The 25246-nt window shown below is 44.8% G+C and overlaps 1 protein-coding gene across 1 annotated transcript in view; it reads right to left on the reverse strand.

The window, feature by feature from the left end:
- Positions 1–2439: 2439 nt before the first annotated feature.
- Positions 2440–25246, reverse strand: part of LOC142499531 (uncharacterized) — a 58850-nt gene continuing 36043 nt past the window's right edge. Inside the window, exon 2 of the transcript XR_012802695.1 lies at positions 2440–3330. The gene's annotated coding sequence lies outside the window, so the exon portion shown is untranslated. The remainder of the gene's footprint in view (positions 3331–25246) is intronic.

Genomic DNA, 25246 nt, shown 5'->3' on the forward strand with positions numbered 1-25246 from the left:
CTCCAAATTAGTTGTTGAATTTTCTGTTCAATGCATTGAGGTTTCAGGACTCGAGCTTGGTCCTAGGTCAATTTTATCCATATCAGACAAAGGTGGCTATTACTAAGTTTAAAACTGCCCTATTGCCATTGTATTTATGCAAATAAAGATACATCAAATATGTATCGATGAATCAAGGTACTATGAATCAATGTTGACTGCTTTAACAGTTTATGTGTCAGTTTTTGATTTGGAGAATGGTTATGGGAGATATTAGGGTGAAGTTATCCAACACATTTATTATAATGAGATGTATCAAAGTCTGTCAGCTTCTTAGAAACCAAAAAAATTCTGCCATATCAGAGGTGCTGTAAACTCCTGTGACTAATGATCTGCGTCAAATGTAAGTCACTTGATTAACTGCTCCACCGCATAATACATGGGGGCTTTAATCTTTTATACAGTATTTTCTCTAACATATATGGTAATGAATAAAGAGTCAAATAATTAAGAGGAGGTGAAGTCCTATCCAGACATATACAGAATCAACTGCAATCCATAAGCAAACTCCATTACAACTTTATGACAACTTGTGTGATCACATACACAGGTAAATAATAGATTAACTCTAAACTCCTTCTGTCATAAAATACTTCAAAATCGTTCATTTGGAATACTTTTATTTTATAATTAGGATCCTCCTTACCTATTGTTAAAGTACATGATAATGTTGTCATTTTTGTAATTGTCTTTACTTTCCCATTGTACTGGGCTGCACAATATGCTGGTGCATTATAAATACATTCTAGTAATAATATTTGGCAGTCTAAAGCCTATGATTGTATTTGCAGAAGCATACCCCTCTCTCCTGCCTATACACTCTCCTATCCTGAGTTGTCCCTAATCCATTGAGGACCGATCTGAACACCTCTCTTTCCTCCTACTGAACAGGACTCTCAAATTACTATATTAATCCCTCACGGTTGTTTCCTCAGATTAATCCTGGACAAATACTAACCATTGATGTAGGCAAGGCCAAAATTATTCACATTGTACTCCTGCTTCAGTAAAGTTATTTCTCTGAGTTTAGACAGTACTCACAATTTACCTTGTTCTCACCTATTTTCATATAAACACATATTATTAAGTCACGAAAGATCAAGTAAGACCATCACTTCTTCGCAATGTCCTTACTAGTCAGTTCCCAATCAATATATTTTACTTGGTTTACTATTAACGCCTCCTATGTCAAAATATTATTTTTATATATTAATTGTTTATTTGCTGTGGACATTGTGCTATAATTTCTAAGTGTTGCTAAGACATAAGACTCCTTAGAATGCTGTAAGATACCTAACCGACCATTAACTTAAATGGGCTGTAATGTGCCTTATGGTTTAGCTCGACTTAGTAAATATGTTCCATCATGTTTGTAAGTATATTGTACATTATAGCAGCTAATACGTGCATCCAATATATTATTCAAATACGAAGTGGTATAGTAGCATTGATATGAAAAAGAGTAATAAATACTTTTGGTGCCCACAAAATTCAAATATTAACTAATTTTCTTATTTTACTAACTTTAGCCAGTTTATCTATTTGTACCAACAACTGTACTCAAATAAGTACTTCACAATGCTACATATTTGTTGTATTAAAAAGCTTTTCGACTATACAATGTGGCATCCCAGGTATGCATTTTACCTGCTTACACAAAGCACAAAGTCTATATAACTGAGTAAACAAATGACATAGTATTAGCCTAGAAATTGATACTAAATTGGAAGTTTTGCTTCAGTGAATGTTAGAATTTGCTTCATTAGCTTCTGCGAATGAGACCTGCCGGGTGTCAGAAAGAGCCGATGCCAATATATGATTTAAAACAATGCTTCTTGCCAAATAACAAAACAAACGTGGAAATTAGTACTGGAAGAATACTGAAGTTAAATCTAACCTTGATTCTTCAAGTAAAGGAGAATATCAATAACATGCTATTTGGAGGGAAATCCCGTTTGCAAGACTCTGGGCCTTTTTTGTTAAGCTGCGATACTGCCAATTACAAAGAAGGTGCCATTAACTTGAATTGCTCTCTGTGATAAGCACAGCTTAATGAATAGGGCCCTCAGTGTCACTGACTTTTGACTGAGCAAGTCACCTTTAAATCTTTGTTAAACATCAGCACCAATTAAATTATAAGGTCATCAGAGTATGTAGCCGTAGTCATTAAAATGATAGTTTTATAGGTTTAAATGTTTAGCCCACTAATGAGAAGAGTAATATATGAAAATAAATTGAAAATGTAACCATTGACACAAAAACATATTCCCCAGCCTGTTTTTCAAAGACTTGATGTACATTTTACATATGTGTAGTAATTGACATCCTGCAACTTCTTGCAGCGACTTCTCATAGGAGTGCAAAGCAGACGAAGCCCTGCAGCAAATGCAAGCTTATATTAGAATGTACATCAAATGAACCTGTCTCGAAAACCAGAAGTGATTTCTAAACAATATTTTATAGTGCAATTCCTTTATAGGGGTCAATGTCAAAATGTATTTGAAGCAAAAGGTGACACTGTCGGCTCATTTGCATGTAATTTCCCAGAATCCCTTGCTGCAATGTACGCTAGGAGATAATAGTGAAAAGCGTGATTGCAGACCTGTGTTAGACATGTGAATGTGCTCACAAGGGATTTTTTCATTTGTCGAGTGCAATTCAACTTACTTTGCATACTAAAGCACAGATATAAAAACATGATGGTGTGTTTCTGACAACCATTCAATGATGGGGATTAAAGTATTATCATATCTGATGACCAAAATTTAGCCAAACAATGTGTCATGAAAATGAGTAGAGACATTGAGTGTCAGATCCCTGTTCAGGTAGGTTATCTTGAACCGTTGAGTTATCTATAATCATCATCCGATGGAAGCAAGTTTGGGAATCTGGTTATTCTGTACAGCAGGGAACAAAGAAGCCCCAAATGCACAGCCAATGTGACATAATTTAGTTAATTGATATATTTTTGTGTTCTCATAAGTATGGGTCATTTAGTACATTTTGGGGGCCAGACCATGTTAAGCCTGAAACAAGGTAGACCCTTTCAACAGGTTCCAAAACTACTAATTTATATTGTATCATTTTCATCTCCTCCAGTATACAGTATCAATTCAGTAGTACCATCCTCAGGATTGTCAATCAATAAATAGATCAGAGCAAGTTCCAGAACAACCTCAAAAAACATCAGCACTAGATACCTCCAACCTAAATAGCTTCAGACCGGTTTCCAACTACCTATTCCTCTCCAAGGTCCTAGAAAAGGTGATAGAGTTCCAACTTCAAGCCGACCTAAAAAAAAGCAAAACACAATTCAGTCAGGCTTCAGAAAACAGCACTGAAACTGCTATAAGTGTGATAGATGACTTGTTGACTATGGGCAGGGGATCTTAATCAATTTGCCTCCTGCTGGACCTCTCAGCTGCTTTTGACACAGTTGACAATAGCGTCCTATTACACAAGCTGCAAACTGTTGTAGGGCAATCTGACCAAGATCTTGACTGATTTGCCTACTTGTTAAACAGAAGAACCCAAAGAGTATGCATTAATGGAATCTCATAATCCACAACAAACATTACATGTGGAGTGCCTCAAAGCTCAATTCTCTCCTCTTTAACATTGATATGGAGCCACTGGGATTCAATAAAACATTCAATAAATCCCTTAAGACTCACCTCTTTTGTGAATAATTTGGCACTTGCCTCAATTGCTCACCATATTGATCTGCACTATATTTGGTATTCGGTGCACTACAAAAACATTGATTCATTGATTGATTAGAAGGTACTATTCTAGCACATCTCCAATATTCTAGATTATGCTTCTTCTGCACTAAAACTAGAGAGAAGTGAACTCAGGAGAACATTTTTTTTCACCATATTGATAGTCATACATATCCATACGGGATATAACCATCCACTTAAAGTTGTTGCAATTAATGTATTACTCCCAATTAAAATTAAAATGCAAGTTATTTGTTTAACCTTTTGGATGCCGTTATGTCTCGGTATCTGGCACGCCAGGTAGCTACATCGTAATCTACCTAATTGTTTTTCTAGGAGAGATCACATTCACACTTAAGGAGAACCCAGCCAGAAACAACATCAATTGTCAAACTAAAAGTGTAATTTATGAATTAAAATGCCCCTGTAACCTACTATAGATGGAGATGACCTTGAGAGAGTTAAGGATAAGGGTTCTCGACCATGTTGGCAACATGAGGCATGCTAAAAGAGACATGGAGAATAGTAAAGCGGACTGGTGTGGCAAGACACATCATACTCGTAAACCGGGTGTTCTGAAAGCATTCGGAATTCAGAAAATAGTTATGGGTATTAGAGGAGGTAATGTGGAGAAGATACTGCTCCAACACGGAAGTTGATGGAGATTCAATCTGAAAATAGTAGTGCTATATGGTTTAAACGAAGAACTAAATTTCACAGGATTTCTGGGATAATCATGTTTGTAATAAGTAGTGTTTTTCATGGAATAGATTTTTATATGCATATAAATACGTGTTTTCCTTTATTTCTGGTGGTGATGTCATCAACCTTGAGGACTTAAAAATTCTCCACGTTACACGTATGGGAACTCAGCTGACAAAGCTACGTTTAGCGAAACGCACGTTGGGTGCATCAGAACACCAGCATGACATCACACAGCGTTCCAGGGACAAAATTCACTGTTTTTTGGATATGGAGTCCAGCACAGTATGCTACGATTACCGCGTAATATGAGGACACTGTAAGGTCCTGGGAGTCACGCCGTCCTCGGCGTGCTCCTCACTTACCCGTCGTGCCGCCGGACTCTCCCACGTCTCGTAGCGATCCTCCCTCCAGGAAGCCGATCGCCATATTGCCTAGGCGCGCGCGCACGTCAGCGCTCCCCTTCTAGTGTCAGGCCTGGGCATGTACTCGGTCACGCGCCCGCAACCCTAACCCTAATACGCGGCCACACGGGGGCGCGTCAACATGGAGGAGCACCAGCCTCTTAAAGGCATATCTCCTCTTTACAATGCCTCAATCAAATGTGCTCGTTTGTCTTGTTCCTCCTCCAGGGGTTTCTCTGGACCTATCCTTGCCTCAGCCTGGCCATTCACACCCCCCACCTTGCTACTCTGCAATTGGACCCTCGTGCCTATATATACCCTACAGCTTCATTAACTCATCGGCTGAGCATAGAACCAGTTGTTCTCATCACTCTCTGCCTCCCTAGTCCTGTCTTGTTTTGCAGTCTTCCTCGTGTACCGAACCGGCTTCCTCTACGACTACCCGCACCTCTGGCATCCCGAACTCGGCAAACGGCAACACGACTCTCCGCACCTCTGGCATCCCGAACCCGGCAAACGGTAAACGATTACGTCCTTCTCTCTAACCCCGGACTTGTCAAACAGCACCCTCTACCATCCGTACCTCTCCTGCCCCGACCTGGACTCCCAGACCACTCTATTCTCAAGACGTGCCCTCGTGGCTGTGGGTGGCGTTATATCCTATCCCACCTCAGCACCGCAGTCCCGTCTCGTTTGTGGTGAGCACGTCCTGACATTATGCTCAGCCCAACAAACATGGACCCCGCTGAGGTGGAGCGTACTTTAAATGCCCATACAAATCTCTTCACCAGGCTAGAGACTTATCTGGACCAAGCTGATAGGCGAATGGATACGTTACAGCAAAGCCTTCATTCCCTTACCGTTCAAGTCCGAGCTCTCAGTCGGGAACCTTCACCCATGGCTTCCACAACCTCCGCAACCGCCTTTCCAGCACCTCCGTTTGCTTTGGAACCTCGTATTCCTGCTCCCAAACACTATGCTGGGGATCCCCAAGGATGTAGGGGCTTCCTTAACCAATGCCTCATCCAATTTCGACTCTCGCCCTCTCGTTTTGTCTCTTCTGTCTCCAGGGTCGGCTATATCGTGGCTCTTCTCATCGACGAGGCGCTGGCATGGGCTTCTCCCATCTGGGAACAACAAGGTCCCCTCACACAGGAGTTCCGAAGAGTCTTTGACACTCCTGCACGGCAATTAACGGCAGCATCTTCTCTTCATCACATAACCCAGGGAGATCGACCCGTCACCCGGTACGCTGTGGAGTTCCGCACACTTGCTGCTGAGACGGGATGGAATAATGAAGCACTATCTTCAGCGTTTTGGCAAGGTCTGTCTGAATCCCTAAAGGATGAGCTCGCAGCGCGGGAACGTCCCACTGACCTAGAGGATTTAATCGGTCTGTGCGTTCGAGTGGACCAGCGTCTGCAGGAGCGGAGGACTGAACGTTCTCGTTACCGTCAACGGGTTTCAAGGCAACTTGCTCCATCGTTCGTGGCTCCTACACCCCCTTCCGGGGACGCCCCGGAACCAATGCAGTTGGGAGGTAACAAGCTGTCTGCTGCCGAGAAACAACGTCGGCGCAATGCCGGTCTCTGCATGTACTGTGGCAATTCCGGTCACATAGTACCCCAGTGTCCCCACAAGCCGGGAAACGCCAACTCCCAATGAAAACCCGGAGAGTTTCGTTGGGAATACTGACACATTCTCCCATCATCAAAGACGTCCTTCCCACCAGGATAATGTTGCCAGTAACACTGTCTGGAGAGGGGTTTCTCACTCAAGCACGGGCGTTCATTGACTCCGGTTCCGCAGGCAATTTCATCGATGAGACTTTTGCTAGACGGAACAATATTCCATTTATCTGTAAGAAGACGCCAGTAGGTCTGGAGGCCATTGACGGTCGACCTCTACAGCCGGCATTCATCACGCTACAGACGGTGCCTCTCCTACTGCAGTTCGTCGATGTTCATACGGAGATCATTACCCTCGATGTTATCCACACTCCCTCTGTTGAGCTGATTTTGGGTCTTCCTTGGCTTCAACTCCATAATCCTCGCATCGACTGGACGGATCGGGAACCCATCCAGTGGGGTGCTCCTTGTGCCAAGACATGTACCAGGATTTTCCAGAAGATTGGTGGGTTGTCTACCCTGCCAGAGATGGTCGACTCCCTACCTTCTGTGTATTGGGAATTCCGTGATGTGTTCGACAGAGCACGTTCCGAGGTTCTACATCCACACCGTCCTTTCGACTGTCCTATTGACATACTACCCGGGGCACCTCTTCCCAGAGGACGAGACTATCCTCTCTCTCTCCCAGAGACTAAAGCCATGAACACTTACATTGCAGAGAATTTAGAGAGGGGTTTCATCCGAAAGTCTTCCTCTCCAGTTGGAGCAGGCTTCTTTTTCGTCAAAAAGAAGGACGGTTGTCTTTGTCCATGCATAGACTACCGGGGTTTGAATAACATCACACGCAAGTACCGCTACCCACTGCCCTTGATACCGGAACTCTTCGACCGTCTTCAGGGAGCAACTATCTTTTCTAAATTGGATTTAAGAGGTGCCTACAATTTAGTAAGGATACGTGAGGGGGACAAGTGGAAGACTGCTTTTAACACCCATGACGGCCACTATGAATACCTGGTCATGCCGTTCGGTCTGTGCAACGCACCAGCAGTTTTTAAGGATTTCGTCAATGAGATTTTTCGGGACATTCTTAACAAATTTCTTATCGTCTATCTAGATGACATCCTAATCTTTTCTAAATACCCTCAAGAACACATCAAACACGTTCAACAGGTGCTGTTACGCCTCCGGGAGAAATTGGAGAAATGTCAGTTCCATCTCAAGTCTGTGGCATTTTTGGGATACGTTATCTCTGACTCCGGATTCAATATGGATCCAGAAAAACTTAAGTCTATTTTGGACTGGCCCCGTCCGACCACCCTCAAAGCCGTGCAACGCTTTCTAGGTTTTGCAAACTATTATCGACGCTTCATTCGCAATTTTTCTTCTACGGTATCTCCCATAACTGCTCTCACGAAGAAGGGTGCAGATCCTTCATCATGGTCTGAGACCGCCATACGGGCATTTAAACTTCTGAAGAAGGCTTTTGTGTCTGCCCCTATCCTCACCCACCCAGATCCTAAACTTCCATTTACCTTGGAGGTAGATGCCTCTGACATCGGGGCTGGGGCTGTCTTATCCCAAAGGATCTCTCCCTTAGCCAGACTACACCCATGTGCCTTCTTCTCGAAGAAATTCTCGTCCGCAGAACGGAATTACGATGTCGGGAACCAGGAGCTTTTGGCTATCAAGTTGGCATTAGAAGAGTGGAGACACTTCTTAGAAGGTACGGAGACACCTATAACCATACTCACAGACCATAAGAACCTTCTCTACTTAGAAGGGGCACGTCGTTTGAGCTCTCGACAAGCCCGCTGGGCACTATTTTTTTCACGATTCAATTTTCTCATCTCCTTCATTCCTGGCTCCAAAAATCTAAAGGCGGACGCTCTGTCTCAACAGTTCCTTGCAGAGGACAAGTCTGAAGAACAGCTAGAGATGATTATTCCCTCTAGATGTATTCTGTCCGCCAACTCCTTTGATATTATGGACAAGATTCAATCCGAGCAATCACAGGCTCCGAGGGGGCTCAAGGTTCCGGAGGGAAGACTCTACACGGCACCCCAACACCGCAAAAGGGTTCTCGAGTGTTGCCATTCCTCTAAATCGGCAGGACATCCAGGGGTACGGAAAACCAACGACCTTGTTCAACGTACCTTCTGTTGGCCAGAGAGGGCTAAGGATGTGGAGGAGTTTGTTAAAGCGTGTGGCACTTGCGCTCGCAACAAAGTACCCCGGGTCAGACCAGCAGGCCTTCTTCTTCCCTTACCCATTTCAGACCGTCCCTGGAAACATATTTCTATGGACTTCATTGTAGAGCTCCCAGACTCCAAAGGGAAGAATACGATTCTTGTGGTAATTGATCGTTTTTCCAAACAGACTCACCTTGTCCCCTTGAGGGGTCTTCCAAATTCCTCCAGGCTTGCGGATGTTTTCATCCAGGAGATTTTTCGTCTTCACGGAGTGCCTTCAACCATCGTCCCTGATCGTGGGTCCCAATTTGTGTCAAGATTTTGGCGAGCCTTTCCCCGAAAATTGGGTATTTCACTTCAATTCTCCTCGGGATACCACCCACAGACCAATGGGCAGACGGAGAGGGCCAACCAAAACCTGGAACAATACCTTCGGTGCTTTATAACCGATACACAGGATGATTGGGTGGATCTGCTCCCTTGGGCTGAGTTTGCTCTTAACTCCCTTCGCAATGACTCCACTCAAGAATCTCCCTTCTTCATAAATTGTGGCTTTAATCCTTCCTGTTTACCCTTCTCCCCTCTATCCTCAGGAGTACCAGCGGTTGACAAGCGCATCTCCCGGCTGAAAGACTTATGGACGAGGATTCAGGAGAACTTAAAGGTGGCCACAGGGAGACAGAAACTCCAGGCAGACCGTCTTCGACGCCCGGTCCCGGAATTCGTCCGAGGAGACAGGGTTTGGCTTTCTTCCAGGAATATCCGACTAAAGGTTCCTACCATGAAGCTAGCACCCAAGTTCCTCGGTCCCTTTTCTGGGGTCAGGAGGATTAATCCTGTGGCTTATCGCCTGCGCCTTCCACCCTCGATGAAGATCCCTTCAGTCTTTCATGTATCTTTGCTTAAACCAGCATTCCAGAGTCCTCGCTTTTCTAAGACCACGTCTCCTCCACTTCCTCTTCTGATCCAAGGTCAACAGGAGTATGAGGTTCAGTCTATCGTGGATTCTAGGATTTCCAGAGGAGGAGTACAGTAACTGGTCCACTGGAGGGGGTTCGGACCAGAGGAACGTTCCTGGATTCCCCACCGGGATCTCCACACGCCTCGACTCGTCCAGGCTTTCCATCGTAAGAATCCCTCCAAGCCATGTCATGGACGCCCGGAGGTCGCCCCTGAAGGGGGGGGGGTGTACTGTAAGGTCCTGGGAGTCACGCCGTCCTCGGCGTGCTCCTCACTTACCTGTGGTGCCGCCGGACTCTCCCGCGTCTCGTAGCGATCCTCCCTCCAGGAAGCCGATCGCCATATTGCCTAGGCGCGCGCGCGCACGTCAGCGCTCCCCTTCTAGTGTCAGGCCTGGGCGTGTACTCGGTCACGCGCCCGCAAGTACGGCCACACGGGGGCGCGTCCACATGGAGGAGCACCAGCCTCTTAAAGGCATATCTCCTCTTTACAATGCCTCAATGAAATGTGCTCGTTTGTCTAGTCCCTCCTCCAGGGGTTTCTCTGGACCTATCCCTGCCTCTGCCTGGCCCATTCACACACCCCCACCTTGCTACTCTGCCATTGGACCCTCGTGCCTATATATACCCTACAGCTTCATTAACTCATCGGCTGAGCATAGAACCAGTTGTTCTCATCACTCTCTGCCTCCCTAGTCCTGTCTTGTTTTGCAGTCTTCCTCGTGTACCGAACCGGCTTCCTCTACGACAACCCGCACCTCTGGCATCCCGAACCCGGCAAACGGTAAACGATTACGTCCTTCTCTCTAACCCTGGACTTGGCAAACAGCAACCTCTACCATCCGTACCTCTCCTGCCCTGACCTGGACTCCCAGACCACTCTACTCTCAAGACGTGCCCTCGTGGCTGTGGGTGGCGTTATATCCTATCCCACCTCAGCACCGTGGTCCCGTCTCGTTTGTGGTGAGCACGTCCTGACAGACACTTATTTACACATGATAAGATGAGTAATTTTTCTATACATTTTATCAGTGCATTGGATACATGTCATTTTCAGAATAATATCCTGTGTTTAGGAGTTCTTTATATAAATCAGTATCCGGGTACGTTGCCATTTTCAAGGATTCCATTTTGGGATACTGACATACTGATTCGCTTATAGGCTGTGATTTCATTTTGGGTTTTCACTATGCTATAGGAATTATGACGTGGTTAAGTGTTGGTTTGTAGTGCTGATGTTTGTTTTTTAGGGATTTTATGAGTATTGGCTATGTTATTGTATTTTGCTATGAATTAAATTATATGATATTTTTCCATATACAAACTTGAGTGCCATCATTAGGGAGTTTTTGGTCCCATCTTTTGCTGACAATTTTTTCTTTCTAGCTTGATCAACTTAAAAATGTTCACAACATTTTTTGCAAATAAATGGGCAAATTATACTTGGTTCACAAATGTCAGCAAAACATTTGCACATCTCTACTTGTAGAGTATGCGATTCTCTCAAATTCCATATAAAAAACTGTTATTGCACTTTGTGTCTGCATCTTTAGACAAAACTGACCTTTTTAAACAAAAATATGATTTTGTTCTTTTTTAAGAAAAAAAATATATTTTTAATTAGCATATGTACTCGGTTTAGAAACTGCAATTAATTGGTAAGAGTGTAAAAGACCATTATTTTTTACAATGGCTTCTTTGTTTGTAATACTTGGTTACTTGCCATTTGTTGGATTTGAATAAATGGTAATTGTTCTTGAAAAAAAAATTATTACAAGAGCAACCGTGTTCTTAAAACCCTTGTCACATGGAAAAGTAGGGCACATACGCTATTTGTTTATTTTTCTCTTTTGATAAAACTACCTTAACTATTTGTAAACCTTGTATTTTCTTTATTACTGAAACTCAAAAATCTATATTGGACAAGTAGTTGTGGACTACAGGGAAATTTTGAAAAACAGACTTTGTGGTTATGTGGCTGTTAATCCTGAAACCTTTAAACACTGTAATCAGTGTCGGACTGAAACAGGTTTTAAGGGACCCCTATAGTGCCATAATGTGCAAAAAGTTATAAAGGGGCTGAATATGTACATGCATACACTCATACAGTAAATATATACACTCATACCTCTAATAGCTCATCCATGAGGGGCATTGGAAAGGCATTTGCAACAGTCTAGGAATTAAGTTTCTGGTAGTCCCCAGAGAACCGGTTAGTGCCATCTTTTGTAGGCACTAGGAGTACCAGGTAGTGGTGCCCATTACTGTACTCCATATTCAAGGTCTGGTCTTACTAATGCTTTATAGAGGAGCATCATTTTGTTTACTTCCATTCCATGCAATCCCCGTTTAATGCAAGATAAGATCGTGTTGATCTTTCCAGCTACTGTATGACAATGGACACTACGGCTAAGTCTGCTGTCTACATGTACTCCTAAATCCTTCTCCATCAAGGATTCTCCTAATTTATCCCCATTTAATTTGTAAGTTGTCTGTTTATTCATGTTTCCCAAGTGCATAACCTTACATTTATCTGTATTAAACCTCATCTGCCATTTACCTGCCCTCGTTTCCAGTCTCTCCAAGTCCTTCTGGAGAGAAATGACACCCTGCTCTGATTCTGCTACCTTACACAATTTAGTGTCATCAGCAAAGATTGAGACATTGCTCTCTATGCCAACCTCAAGGTCATTCATAAACAAGTTAAAAAGCATGGGTCCCAGTACTGATCCTTGAGATACTCCACTCACATCATTAGCCCAACTAAAAAAGTTCAATTTACGACAATTTTCTGTTGTCTATCCTTCAGCCAGTTTTTAATCCAGGTGCATATATTTTTACCAAGTCCAATTTGCTTTATTTTCTACACTAACCTCTTGTGTGGAACCTTATCAAAGCCTTTGCAAAATCCAAGTAGACCACATCAACTGTATAACCCTTGTCTAAATTGCTACTTACCTCCTCAAATAAACTAATAAGCTTAGTTTGGCACGACCTCTCCTTCATAAAGCCATGGTGACTATAACTAATAATTTTGTTATCCATTAGGTATTCCTGAATATTATCCCATACTAAACTTTCAAGTAGCTTCCCCACTATTGAGGTTAGGCTTACAGGTCTGTAATTCCCCGGTTGTGATATAGCTCCCTTTTACATATAGGTACCACATCTGCGTTGCACCAATCTTGTGGTACTGAGCCTGTGAAATGGAGTCCTTGAATATTAAATGTAATGGTTTGGCTATTGCTGAATTTAACTCCTTGAGAACTCTTGGATGTATGCCATCTGGGCCAGGTGCCTTATTTACTTTCATTTTATCAAGCCGCCTATGAACTTCTTCCTCAATTAACCAATTGTTCGTTAATATAGAGGTTGTGGCTACCCTCTGTGGCACTATTATTGCAGTTAAAATCCACCAGCAGATTGTATCCAATGGCGGTTTTGGATTAATCCGCACGGATTGAAACTGTAACAATCCGTCAGTGGAGTTTATACTGCGGAATGGATTCGCAATGGCAAATTCGGGAAAATACAGGAAACAGATTTGGACTGGTTTGCCTATCTCTAGTCTTATATTTTCCTTTCTAATTTTTTTGTTATTAAAATACTTAAACAACTTTTTTTTTCAAATGAATTTTTATTTAGCAAAAATTGTTATGGGGTACAAAAAAAGAAAGGAGAACATTGAATAGGAACAACATAGGATACATAATACAAAATATAAAATTGGAGGCAGGAGTGGCGGGAGGGATTATGCAGACAAGTAAAACGAATATATAATATCTTGCATGGACCTATTGTGATTTATCAAACCTTTCACATATAACTCCCCAATTGCGGGTTCTAGCTGACCTGTTATGCTGATGTTAACCCCAAAATTCGTTTTGCGGTATAAAATCCGCAAACGGATTTGGGCAGTTTCAATCCGTGCAGATTCATCAAAATCCACCATTGGATACAACCCCTGGATGGATTTGAAGAATCTAATCCGCGGATACAGCAATCCATTGGCGGATTCTTAATCAGAACCCCTCAAAGGATTGCTGAATCCACGGATTGGATTCTACAAATCCGTCCATGGGTTGCGGAATCCGCTGAGTGTATTGGCAAAAATAAAATATCCGCAAAACTCGAATCGCCCTTTTTGACATTGATCCGCTGAAATCCGCGGACCAAAGGAACTGGCCGATCTGCTGCAGATCCAAATTCACACCCAAAATTTGCCAATCTCTAGTGATCGGTAGGTTGAGTTTGTCATTCTCTTGTCCGGATACTTGTGGAAGCCCATTTGCCCCAAGAAAATCAATCAGATTCCTTGCTGTATCTATCAATTGACCTGCTTTCATGCCTTCATAAAGTTTACTGTAGAAATGTTTTAATTCACCCAGTATTTCTCCTGGGTTGTTGGTCAGCAGGCCCGATTCTAGTTTTAGGGAAGTGATGTTATCCGCCGTATGTTCTGATGTAAGTTTTCTTGCCAGTGTAGCCCCCTTTCCCGTGTCTAAGGGACAGCGTGCTGCTGATTACCTGTGTAGCTTACAGGAGGCCTAGGCCTCCACCACGGGGAGCTTGTGGTGGTCTTTTTCCTCTGATTACAGTGCATCCACCTGGGAGGGATCTTAGCGTAGCAGTACAACCCCTCACAGGAACCAATACAGTCAGTAATTACACACAGAGTAACCCTAATATAACACAATATAGTCAAGGCCCCCACAATGCAGTATCCGCCCTCGAAATACCCAATGTGTGAGACAGCACTGCCCACAGTAACTGTAAGTGTTATAGTTGGTGCACGTTGTGAGGTACCTGCCCAGGTGCTCCAGCAACCGGGTATAGCCGAAAAGCAAAAAGGAACCACTGATCCAGCGACGTCGATGTCAGTGAAGCCTCCGCCTCTGCGTTGGGTGAACTCCGGTAGAAGGGTCTCACCTTTGATAGTCTATGATAGTGCGGTGGTGGTCCGGCCCCAGACAACAGTCCGCAAATCACTGCACGGCATCTAAAAAATGGCACTATACACTAACTGTATACAGCTACAGGGGAAATGTCCCTAGCTAGGGGTTTCCCTGTAGCAGCCACAATCTGATTAGGTGAGTGGGGCCTATCTTGGACCTAAAGGGTTAATCTGGACTAATCGGGTGGCACTGACACCCAGACCCTACCTTCCCTTTCTCTGTCCTGGATCCAACTGTCAGACACTCCAACTGCCAGTCACTCTAACTGCCAGAACTCCAACTGCCAGAATTCTAACTGCCATGCATCTCTCAGCCCTATTGGCTGCCTGGCAACATGTGGTCTGCAGCCCCTGAGGCTTCTGTGACTTGTAGTTCCCCTGCTGCATACTGCATACTCCTAATGGCCGCCACTTGCGCTTGCTACTGCGCATCCCCCCACACTCGCCCCAGCCTCCGCTGCCTATGGAAAGGTAAGAGGACAAACAGGGGACCAGGGGGACCCAGGCTATACAGGTTTATTTAGAAAATGGAAACAGGATTGGTCAGAACACTCACCATGGAAATAGTCCTCATATATAGGAGATAACATAGTATAGGTATGAAATAAGGGTGCATAGGAGGAGGAAATAGTACACAAAGTGCGGATCCAAGTAAGACCAAAAGGATCCTCCAAATAGTTGCACTCAAGCTATTATAAAGGTATATTGGACAACATTGGTCCGGCAGAAAGTATATCTGCAAGGTTGTCAGTTAGACATCAGGATCAGCAGTTAAAATAAAATAATAACATTTTATTACATCCAAAATTAAGGTGACAAAGTAGTGATAACTATATACAGTGACAGAGTATAATAAAATAATATAATATAAAATCCCCATAGTGGAAGAGTAGGTAGGAAATAGGGCTTTTGTAGTATGTAAGACCTGTCATAAACACTTTCAATTGCTTGTCTAAACTTATTTGCCCATAATTACTATGCTGACATCTAGGATACGCAGAGGTGTATATATGCTGTGATCTATGATAATGATCAGTAGATATAGGTCTCAGTGTGTATTATTGTATATAATCGCATGTATAGAATGATGTGTATGTAATGATGTATAAATGTAGGTCTCAGTGTATATTACATATATACAATCACAATCACATCACTACTCAGTAAAGATAGAGACATAGGTAATCTGTTGTATTCAGTATAGCTCTAGGTATTGTATACTTCCTCATAAACACATCATCACAGGCATGCTAGATAGCAAAATCACACAGGAACTCAGATGTACAGTGCCACTGGTAACAAGACCGGTTATATCAGTACCAGCATATAGTATTTCTACAGCAGTAGATCAGTGGTCACAGAGGACCAATATTAGCTTGAAGAGAAAAAAAACCCACCAGAAAACAAGCCGTGTAGTAAAGGCAAGATGACGCCACTTCAATAACGTCACAGCCGTGACGCCCTACTCATCGACACATGTTTCACGTGAGAATCAGGCTTCTTGAGGGGAAGAAGTCATTAGTAAATGTTAACAGTGAATCACACAAAACATAGATATATACAAAGATAACGTTTTGTGGGGAATCAGGAAGGGAACCCGGGGAGACTAGGGGAGGTATCCCGGGTTAAAGTATAGCAAGGTCACCCTCTGCAATATTTCCGCCAAAGTCCTCATCTCCAGGCACTGGGATAGAGTTTGCCACTAGGGTAAAGTAACTCAGCGTTCTTTTTAATCAGGAGTGCCCAAGGCCAGGGAAGAAAGAGGGAAAAGGGCCAGAACAAGTGATGACTTTCCCCGCCTCTGGGAACGTGTAAAGAGCATCTGTGTTCTCCGGCTGGAGAAAGTAAAGTCTTGGTTTGCTCCAAACCCTTTGGTGCGGGAACCGACTGCTTCTGTAATCGAGTCACCGAGCCAGGCACAAGGTAGGAGAGATGCTGCTGGAGCGAGTGGGTCTCACACAGGGTTCCTTGTCCGTAGTGTTGAACAGGTTTTCTCCGACCGAGAATACTGCTCACTATGTCGGTGTAAGGAATCCGCTCCACGGTTTACTGGTTGCCTTACCTTGCAGACCGGTGCAGTTCTGGATCAGCTCTCCTGAGGTTTGCTGCAGCCTGGATTCACTCATCAAAGCAATACACACTCCCTCTGGTATCTACTGCAGCTGTGCAGCCTATCACTGCAACCTAGACTTGCATTCATTCATTGGAGCAGTACCTTCACACCCCCCTCCGGGGATTGGCCCGCTGGCCTTTAAGTACTGTCTTCCCATAATGCTCCCTGCCGAGCATAGTCCTAACTGGATGTCTACTGTTTTGCCACAAGCCCTCGCTTGTTCTCCTATGCTGATACCAGGTTCCGCCCTGCGTCCTTCAGCTTCCTTCAAGCCGCTTGTTCTCCTATGCTGATACCAGGTTCCGCCCTGCGTCCTTCAGCTCCCTTCAAGCCGCTTGTTCTCCTATGCTGATACGGAGGTTCCGCCCTGCGTCCTTCAGCTTCCTTCAAGTTCCCGCTTGTTCTCCTGCGCTGAAGCAAAGGTATCCCCTATGTCTTCAGCTTCCTGCTTTCCTGCACTGAGGCAAAGGTATCCCCCGCGCTCTTCAGTCTCCTGATTCCTGCACTGTAGCGGAGGTTTCCCTGTGGATCTTCAGCTTCCTGGTTCCTGGGGCCTACTCTTTCCCTAATCTAGAGAGGCCGTGTCCTGGTTCCTGCGCTGTTACAGAGGATTCCCCAGCCGCTCAGGACTCTTGCGCTGTAGCACTGGTGCACCCGTGCAGCAAAGCGGTGTGCTATTCTGGTCTGCCTACCATCTCCTGTGACCAGTACCATGGGCCATGGTCGTCGCTCGCGCAGAGGCCAACCCCGCGCTCCTAAGCTGAAGCGGGGCTCTCCTGACTACCTGTTGCCGAACTCTTGCCTGAACAATGGTTATCCTGATATCTCCTGTCCTGACCCTGGCTTGTACAACGACGACGCTGTCTTCTCCTTTCCTGATCCTGCTACGTTTGACAACGAACTGCGCAATCCGGATCAGCCTGCGCGGTCTCAGGTCGGTGCTTTTACAACCCCACCTCAGCCTCGCGGTCCGGTCCTGGTTTGTGGCGAGCAGAACTCTGACAGTATGCTCGGCCGCACAAACTCGGACCGCCCTGTGGTGAGGGTTGGTAAGTTTCTGTCTGAAAGCCTGTCCCAGCCTGTAAACCAGTCCCAGTGTGAATACCAGTTTCTATGTGAGATATTACCCATGCTTGAGGATCTGATTGTGTTTGTAGGTTTAACCCCTTTGCAAAACAAATGCCGTAGTGATCTCATGATGAAGGTTTACCGCCTCCGGGACTTAAAACAATCGCTGGCCGCTTGTATTTGCTTTCCTGGTTACCCCTTAACTTGGGAAAATGTGTACCCTTTAGAATTGGACGACGCCCAAAAGGAACTCTCTTCCCTGGCCTTGTCTTTAGACATTTATATAGCAAAAGTGGACCCTCTCCTCATGTTGGCTGATGCCCAAAAAACACTCCATATCCTTTCCATGACATTATGCAAATGTCCAAAGGAACAGGATCCTCCCCTCGCCAGCTTCGCTGCCGCTTGGCTGTATCCCTGGTCTACCACGGATCCTTGCCCTGAGTGTATGGCCGGGTTCCCTGACACCAATGATATGTTTTCGTTAACCCCTGCCGATCAGTCCTGTGAGGTTCCCCTGGAGAATACATATGTTGCTCTACCCAGCACTAATGTTCTTGTATCAGAGAAAAGTCCCTTTGTTCCCCTATTTCTAACTCCGAATCTGTCACTCCAGCTCTTGAGGGTTTTCCAGCTTTAAACTCTGCTAGGCAGTCCTGTGCGCTTTCCCCGTCAGAGAAAGAATCCCTAAGTTCTGTTCCCAGGGTCATTTCTGTATTAACCCCTGAGGGGCAGCTCTCTGAGTCTCCTTTGATAATTCCCTGTTCTCTGCCAGCCACGGTCACACCCCTAGCTCCAGAGGAGAGATCCCTTGTCTCTCCTAATACAGAGAAAAAAATTCCTGTGTTTTACTCTCAGGCACTGTCTGCATTAACCCCTGTAAATTCTTGCTGCCTTCAAGTTAATGCCTTCGTTTTAGCCTCAGAGAATGAGTCCACAAGTCAGACAGCAGAGGTTGCATTGAGGGATTCCTATAGCCGTACGGAGTCCCTAGATATTCTTTGCTATAAATCCCCTGCTTCAGCTCAAGTTTCCGCAGCTTCGCCTCCGGAGACTTCGGCTAAAGTTCTGGTTCCTGATAAATGTAGTCAGGAGTCAGGTTTTTCCCTAAGCTTGGTCGCAGAGTTCCTTCTCCCGGGTATTTCACTGAACCAGCCTGTCGCCCACATAGCGGTGATCCCTGCTTCAGCGCATAGTTCCCACATTATGGAGTCTGCAGTAATTTCTGGTTTCCCAGATATTCCTTACCAAATACCTACTTCAGAGACCAGTACAGTTATGATTAACCCCCGTGTACTGTCTGAGTTCTTCTCCTCTTTATGCTTAGGGTTAAAAGCATACAGTAGTCTGTATGTTCCTCCTAGGGTTCATATTGTGTTCCCAGGAATGTTTGCTGACACACGGTTTTCTCCCAAAAGTGACGCTTTTTCATATAGATTAGTAAAAAGCTTGCACACGGTTTCCCTTTTCGCTGAATTGTGTCTTACTAGATTTGAGACTCTGAGAGGTAATGATTCTCCTTCTGATTCTGAAGCTCTTTCTACAATGAGTATCCTGTCTGGGGGTCCCCCTGATTTCTCTCTCCAGGCTAATCCTTTGGGGATCAGCATATCTGTGGTCACTCCCTTAGTACTGTCTGAGGTCACCATGCACATATTACAAGTCCTGGGGTTTAAATCTGAGCTATTTAGCTGTCCTGCCTTTGCTGAAACCCAGTCCCTCAGTACTGTGTCTAAATATGTCCCAGCAAACATGGGGTTACTCTGGGAGGAAATTAAAGCTCCTGTCTTAAAGGGTATTTTTTCTCACATGTCCAGCAAATCTAGAACCTCAGTAGTTGTTTCTAAGTCACTTATCAATACATCTGATTTTTTCTCTAATCAAACCCAGACACCCTCACTATCGGTTAGGAGTCCTGTGATCAGAGATTTTGCACTAGAAAACACACCTATTCATGTTTTTGACAGGTTAGGTACCCCTGTGGTTAGGGCCATTGCAGTTTCGGAAAAGACTCCTTGTACTCGTAAGGTGCCTGTCATTAAGAGTTTTCATAGTTCATACTTGCTGCTTGTTGATTCTCAAGGCTCTGTCACTGAGGTACAGACTTCAGCTTCTGATGTTAGCTTCCCTCCCACCACTACCCTGGCTCTGCCTTTTTCTCAAGCTACTGATTTGAAGATCCCAAGGACTATTCCTGATTCACTGACAATACTATCTCCCAATGAAGATTTCCCAGTATTGGAGAGCTCTACTGTTTGCTTCTCTGCTCCTGCTAAACCATGGTTTTGTCCCTCTGAATTTTCGGTTGCCCCTGTTATTTCCTCTCAGTTGGAAATACTCTGTATGTATCCCAAGATTTCGGTCCCTATGCCGGGTTTACTGCTTGCCTTGTCACCTTCCATACCAATACCGGGAGATGCTTCCAACCAGCCTATACCCTTACTAACCATTACCTGGGAGCCTTCTAGAGGAAAAATTTCTCGCAATTTTCAACATGCAGTGGTCAGCCAAGACTTTTTCTGTTACAAAGTTCCTTCTGGTGTATTCGATCAATTATCAGGGCCGCTGATCCTAGATTCAGGTTCCTTTATTAAAGACTGGGCTTCCTGTAGGGGTTCTTCTGCCGTTTCTGCTCTGGAACCCTCTGGTTCTTCACAACCCTGGATTTCCAAGTCATTTTGCGGGGCGAGCCATGTACCAAGGATGTTTCTTCTACTACTCTTATTTCTTAGAACTGTACTCACTAAAGAACTGCTCGTTTACGGATGCCCTTTCTACCTAAAGAATTTTAGGAACAACTCAATGTCCCCAAGGCCCATGGATGGTCCTGTCTGGCCACAGTTCTCACCGGGGGGTGGGGGTACACTAAGGACTAATCATGAGTCACTGGAGTATGACTCTAACCCCAATCCTAGACTGTTCAGCAACAATTCCCGGTCCTCCAACTCTATGAGTGCTCATGTTCGCCCGGAGGTCTCGCGTGAAGGGGGGGGTACTGTAAGGAATCCGCTCCACGGTTTACTGGTTGCCTTACCTTGCAGACCGGTGCAGTTCTGGATCAGCTCTCCTGAGGTTTGCTGCAGCCTGGATTCACTCATCAAAGCAATACACACTCCCTCTGGTATCTACTGCAGCTGTGCAGCCTATCACTGCAACCTAGACTTGCATTCATTCATTGGAGCAGTACCTTCACACCCCCCTCCGGGGATTGGCCCGCTGGCCTTTAAGTACTGTCTTCCCATAATGCTCCCTGCCGAGCATAGTCCTAACTGGATGTCTACTGTTTTGCCACAAGCCCTCGCTTGTTCTCCTATGCTGATACCAGGTTCCGCCCTGCGTCCTTCAGCTTCCTTCAAGCCGCTTGTTCTCCTATGCAAATACCAGGTTCCGCCCTGCGTCCTTCAGCTCCCTTCAAGCCGCTTGTTCTCCTATGCTGATACGGAGGTTCCGCCCTGCGTCCTTCAGCTTCCTTCAAGTTCCCGCTTGTTCTCCTGCGCTGAAGCAAAGGTATCCCCTATGTCTTCAGCTTCCTGCTTTCCTGCACTGAGGCAAAGGTATCCCCCGCGCTCTTCAGTCTCCTGATTCCTGCACTGTAGCGGAGGTTTCCCTGTGGATCTTCAGCTTCCTGGTTCCTGGGGCCTACTCTTTCCCTAATCTAGAGAGGCCGTGTCCTAGTTCCTGCGCTGTTACAGAGGATTCCCCAGCCGCTCAGGACTCTTGCGCTGTAGCACTGGTGCACCCGTGCCGCAAAGCGGTGTGCTATTCTGGTCTGCCTACCATCTCCTGTGACCAGTACCATGGGCCATGGTCGTCGCTCGCGCAGAGGCCAACCCCGCGCTCCTAAGCTGAAGCGGGGCTCTCCTGACTACCTGTTGCCGAACTCTTGCCTGAACAATGGTTATCCTGATATCTCCTGTCCTGACCCTGGCTTGTACAACGACGACGCTGTCTTCTCCTTTCCTGATCCTGCTACGTTTGACAACAAACTGCGCAATCCGGATCAGCCTGCGCGGTCTCAGGTCGTTGCTTTTACAACCCCACCTCAGCCTCGCGGTCCGGTCCTGGTTTGTGGCGAGCAGAACCCTGACAGTCGGGGAACCCGGCACCCTTGTCGTCAACTAGAGCTGCGCTCACGGCTTACTTACTGCAGGATCCAGACAGAGCACAATGGGCTTAGGACACTCCACACAGGATACAATTGATGAACTTTAAGATACACAGGCCCAGATCCACAAAAGGGGGCTAAGCTTTAGCACATCTTAACTTCCATTCAGTTGAATGGGGGGTAAATGCGTGCTAAAGTTTAGTACTCCCACTTAACATGCGGGATGCACATTGATACCCTGACAACCAAGACCTACGCCAAACTAGGGGTACTTTACAGGAACAAATCCTCCCTAAGTCTCCTGGTCAGAAAGCGTATCGCACAGCAGATGCTAATGCCAATTATTGACTATGGAGACATAGTATATGGCTCGGCACCTCAAACCCACCTTAGCAAACTTGACACCCTCTACAATTCAATTTGTCGTTTTGTTCTCCAATGCAACTACAACACACATCACTGCGAAATGCTCAAAGAACTAGATTGGTCAACACTAGAGTCTAGGCGCAAAGTTCACCTTTCCTGTCTTGCCTTTAAATTCTTCATGGGCAAGCTCCCCAGCAACCTGAACAAGCTCCTCACCCCTACCAATTGCAGCACTTATCACCTGAGATCAGACTCCAAAAGACTGTTCATGGTCCCAAGGCTCAACAAAGTATCCGGACGTTCCTCCTTCTCCTACCGTGCACCCCAAAACTGGAACAACCTACCAGACTCTCACATCCACCACCAGTCTAAATTCTTTCAAATCTAAGGCTGTCTCACATTTTAACCTTGTCTGTAACTGTTTCATACGCTCATAATATATATTTTCTGTAACTGTGCACGCAATGTCTTGTATATAATGTATACCCTGTTCATTTATGTAACTGTACATGTAACCATGTATTATTTGTTTTACTCTGTGCCCAGGACATACTTGAAAACGAGAGGTAACTCTCAATGTATTACTTCCTGGTAAAATATTTTATAAATAAATAAATAAATACATAAATCTACACTGGATACACAGGGAGACTCGCACAGAGTCTCCCCTTAATCAGGATCAGATAAAAAAAAAAACACAGAATGATGGCTGGTACAGGGCAGTTATACACCAGGGTCAATTAGGAAGGTGGTGAGTCATCTGGTTTGCGAAAAAGGACATCTCTGCACACAGCCCTAATTCAATCAGCCAGGGCTTCGCATGACCCTCAAACATTAGCCCCACCGTCACACTCCCTTCCTATTATTGTTAGGGAAAGGGTGGGTCCTTAGTAAAACAATACTACTAATTTCATTTTAATCATTTATATTTTTAGCTTAGTTTGTAAACGAAATGTTTGTTAAACCCTCTACTGCCAGACAGGCCAGCAATGCACTTCTTTACAATTGATGAACTTTAAGATACACAGGCCCAGATCCACAAAAGGGGGCTAAGCTTTAGCACATCTTAACTTCCATTCAGTTGAATGGGGGGTAAATGCGTGCTAAAGTTTAGTACTCTTTTTTTGGATCTTGGCCACAATGTGTTAGTTGCTCCCGTGTCTGCGCAGGGGTTACATTTGTATTTATTGTGGAAGCTTCGGGAAAATAAACTCTCCAGCTAACAAATACAATATATCTAGTATAGGTTTTCTGGAAGTCACTAGTACTGAATAAGAGATCATAAGTATTTTTTCTTGAGTAGAATTGTAAATGCTATCTGTAGGTGATGAAAGATGGATGCTTTAGTACACTGTAGTGCTCCCCTATTGGATTATATATGGATTATCTTTAGTGAACCAATAGTTCCAGCTAATAGAAAACAAAGACCAAAGGGACTTGGCCTTATAAAACCATCCCTACCATCCCAAACACATTATAATTCCAGCAGCCCAGACGCCAAACATAATTTATTTCTTAATGTTTGTAAAAAAAAAAAAAGAGTTTATTCCAAACATGGAAAACAGTAAAAGACTACAGAGGTTGAATTCAATGTAAATACAACATTTCGGGAATAACCTTTTTTTATCAGTTACTGTAAGTCAAAATATGAAAGAATATAGCATTTATAAAACCTGAGTAATAATCTACTACATTTTTGGAATCATTTTTTGGAATCATTTTTGGAATCACACCAAAATCTGTCTACGATTGTCACATAAAACAATTCACTAGCAAACACACCAAATAAATACACAACCATTATTCTACTGGTGTTCGACCGTCATTATTCATATTTAACATTCCAAAGTGACACATGGGAGGAGGAACACAGGGAGCTATGGGAGATGGGACAGAGGGAGGCAAGGGGGAGGTGACTAGTGAAATGTAGGTCCTTGTTTGCAGGATTTTGTAGACCCTCATGGTACTGAAGGCGTTACTGCTTAATATACTGTGACAAACGGCTTACTCCGGGGCTCCGCCGTCTGTCCGGGACTGTTAGAACACGGTCTTTTAGGGTAGGTTAAATGATGAGACGTCACGTACTGTTCCTTTAAACAGGCTATGCCTGGTTTATTCAGTCCCAGGCACTGAGACTGCCACAGTTTAAACAGAAAACAAAGCCAAACAAAAAGCTGCTCGTCTGAGCGATAACTTAAACTTAGATGTCCCTGACTCAGAGTTGGAAGTGGCTTGTCCACTTCCACCAACAAAATAAGTACCTTTGCAGTCTTTAGACAAACTAACAGAATGAATGAAGCGATTTGGGAAAGAGGCTTTCTCACCCCTCTGCAGTTCAGCAGCCTTCCAGGCTCTTGGGCGGGGCCCAGAGGAAACAGGAAACAGGTCTTATATACCTGAACTCTAATCAGCATGACAGGTGACAGAAAACAGGCAGCAGACAAACTGTGGAATGGAGTGCCTGTACTACGAGGCTGCCCTGTTCAGCTTAGACAGGACAGAAACTGTTCAGTATCCTGGGAGCCCTGTATATGGAGTTTATTACCAACCCCTGGTTTCTGTCACATATCCTCCCCCCCAGCTCAGACCTCGAGGGGTGAGCGACCATGGATATTAGGGAGTGCATCCTTGACAACCCGTCGACATTGCCATGTTTGTGCCCCGACCTGTGTTCCACAGAAAATTTAAAGGGCTGTAGGCTTAGGAACCACCTGGTCACCCTAGCGTTCTTCTCCCTATTTTGACACATCCAGGTAAGGGGTGCATGATCTGTGACCAATCGGAACTTTCTCCCCAACAGATAATACTTGAGTGTCTCTACAGCCCACTTTATTGCGAGACACTCTTTCTCGACTATGGAGTAATTTTTCTCCTGGGGATTTAGTTTCCTACTTAAATAAAGGATGGGGTGCTCCTCCCCTTGAGACTCCTGGGAGAGTACCGCCCCCAGCCCTACCTCAGATGCGTCGGTTTGGACTACGAACTCTTTGGAGAAGT

This window comes from Ascaphus truei, chromosome 7 (genome assembly GCF_040206685.1).
Source record: "Ascaphus truei isolate aAscTru1 chromosome 7, aAscTru1.hap1, whole genome shotgun sequence".
Taxonomy (NCBI): domain Eukaryota; kingdom Metazoa; phylum Chordata; class Amphibia; order Anura; family Ascaphidae; genus Ascaphus; species Ascaphus truei.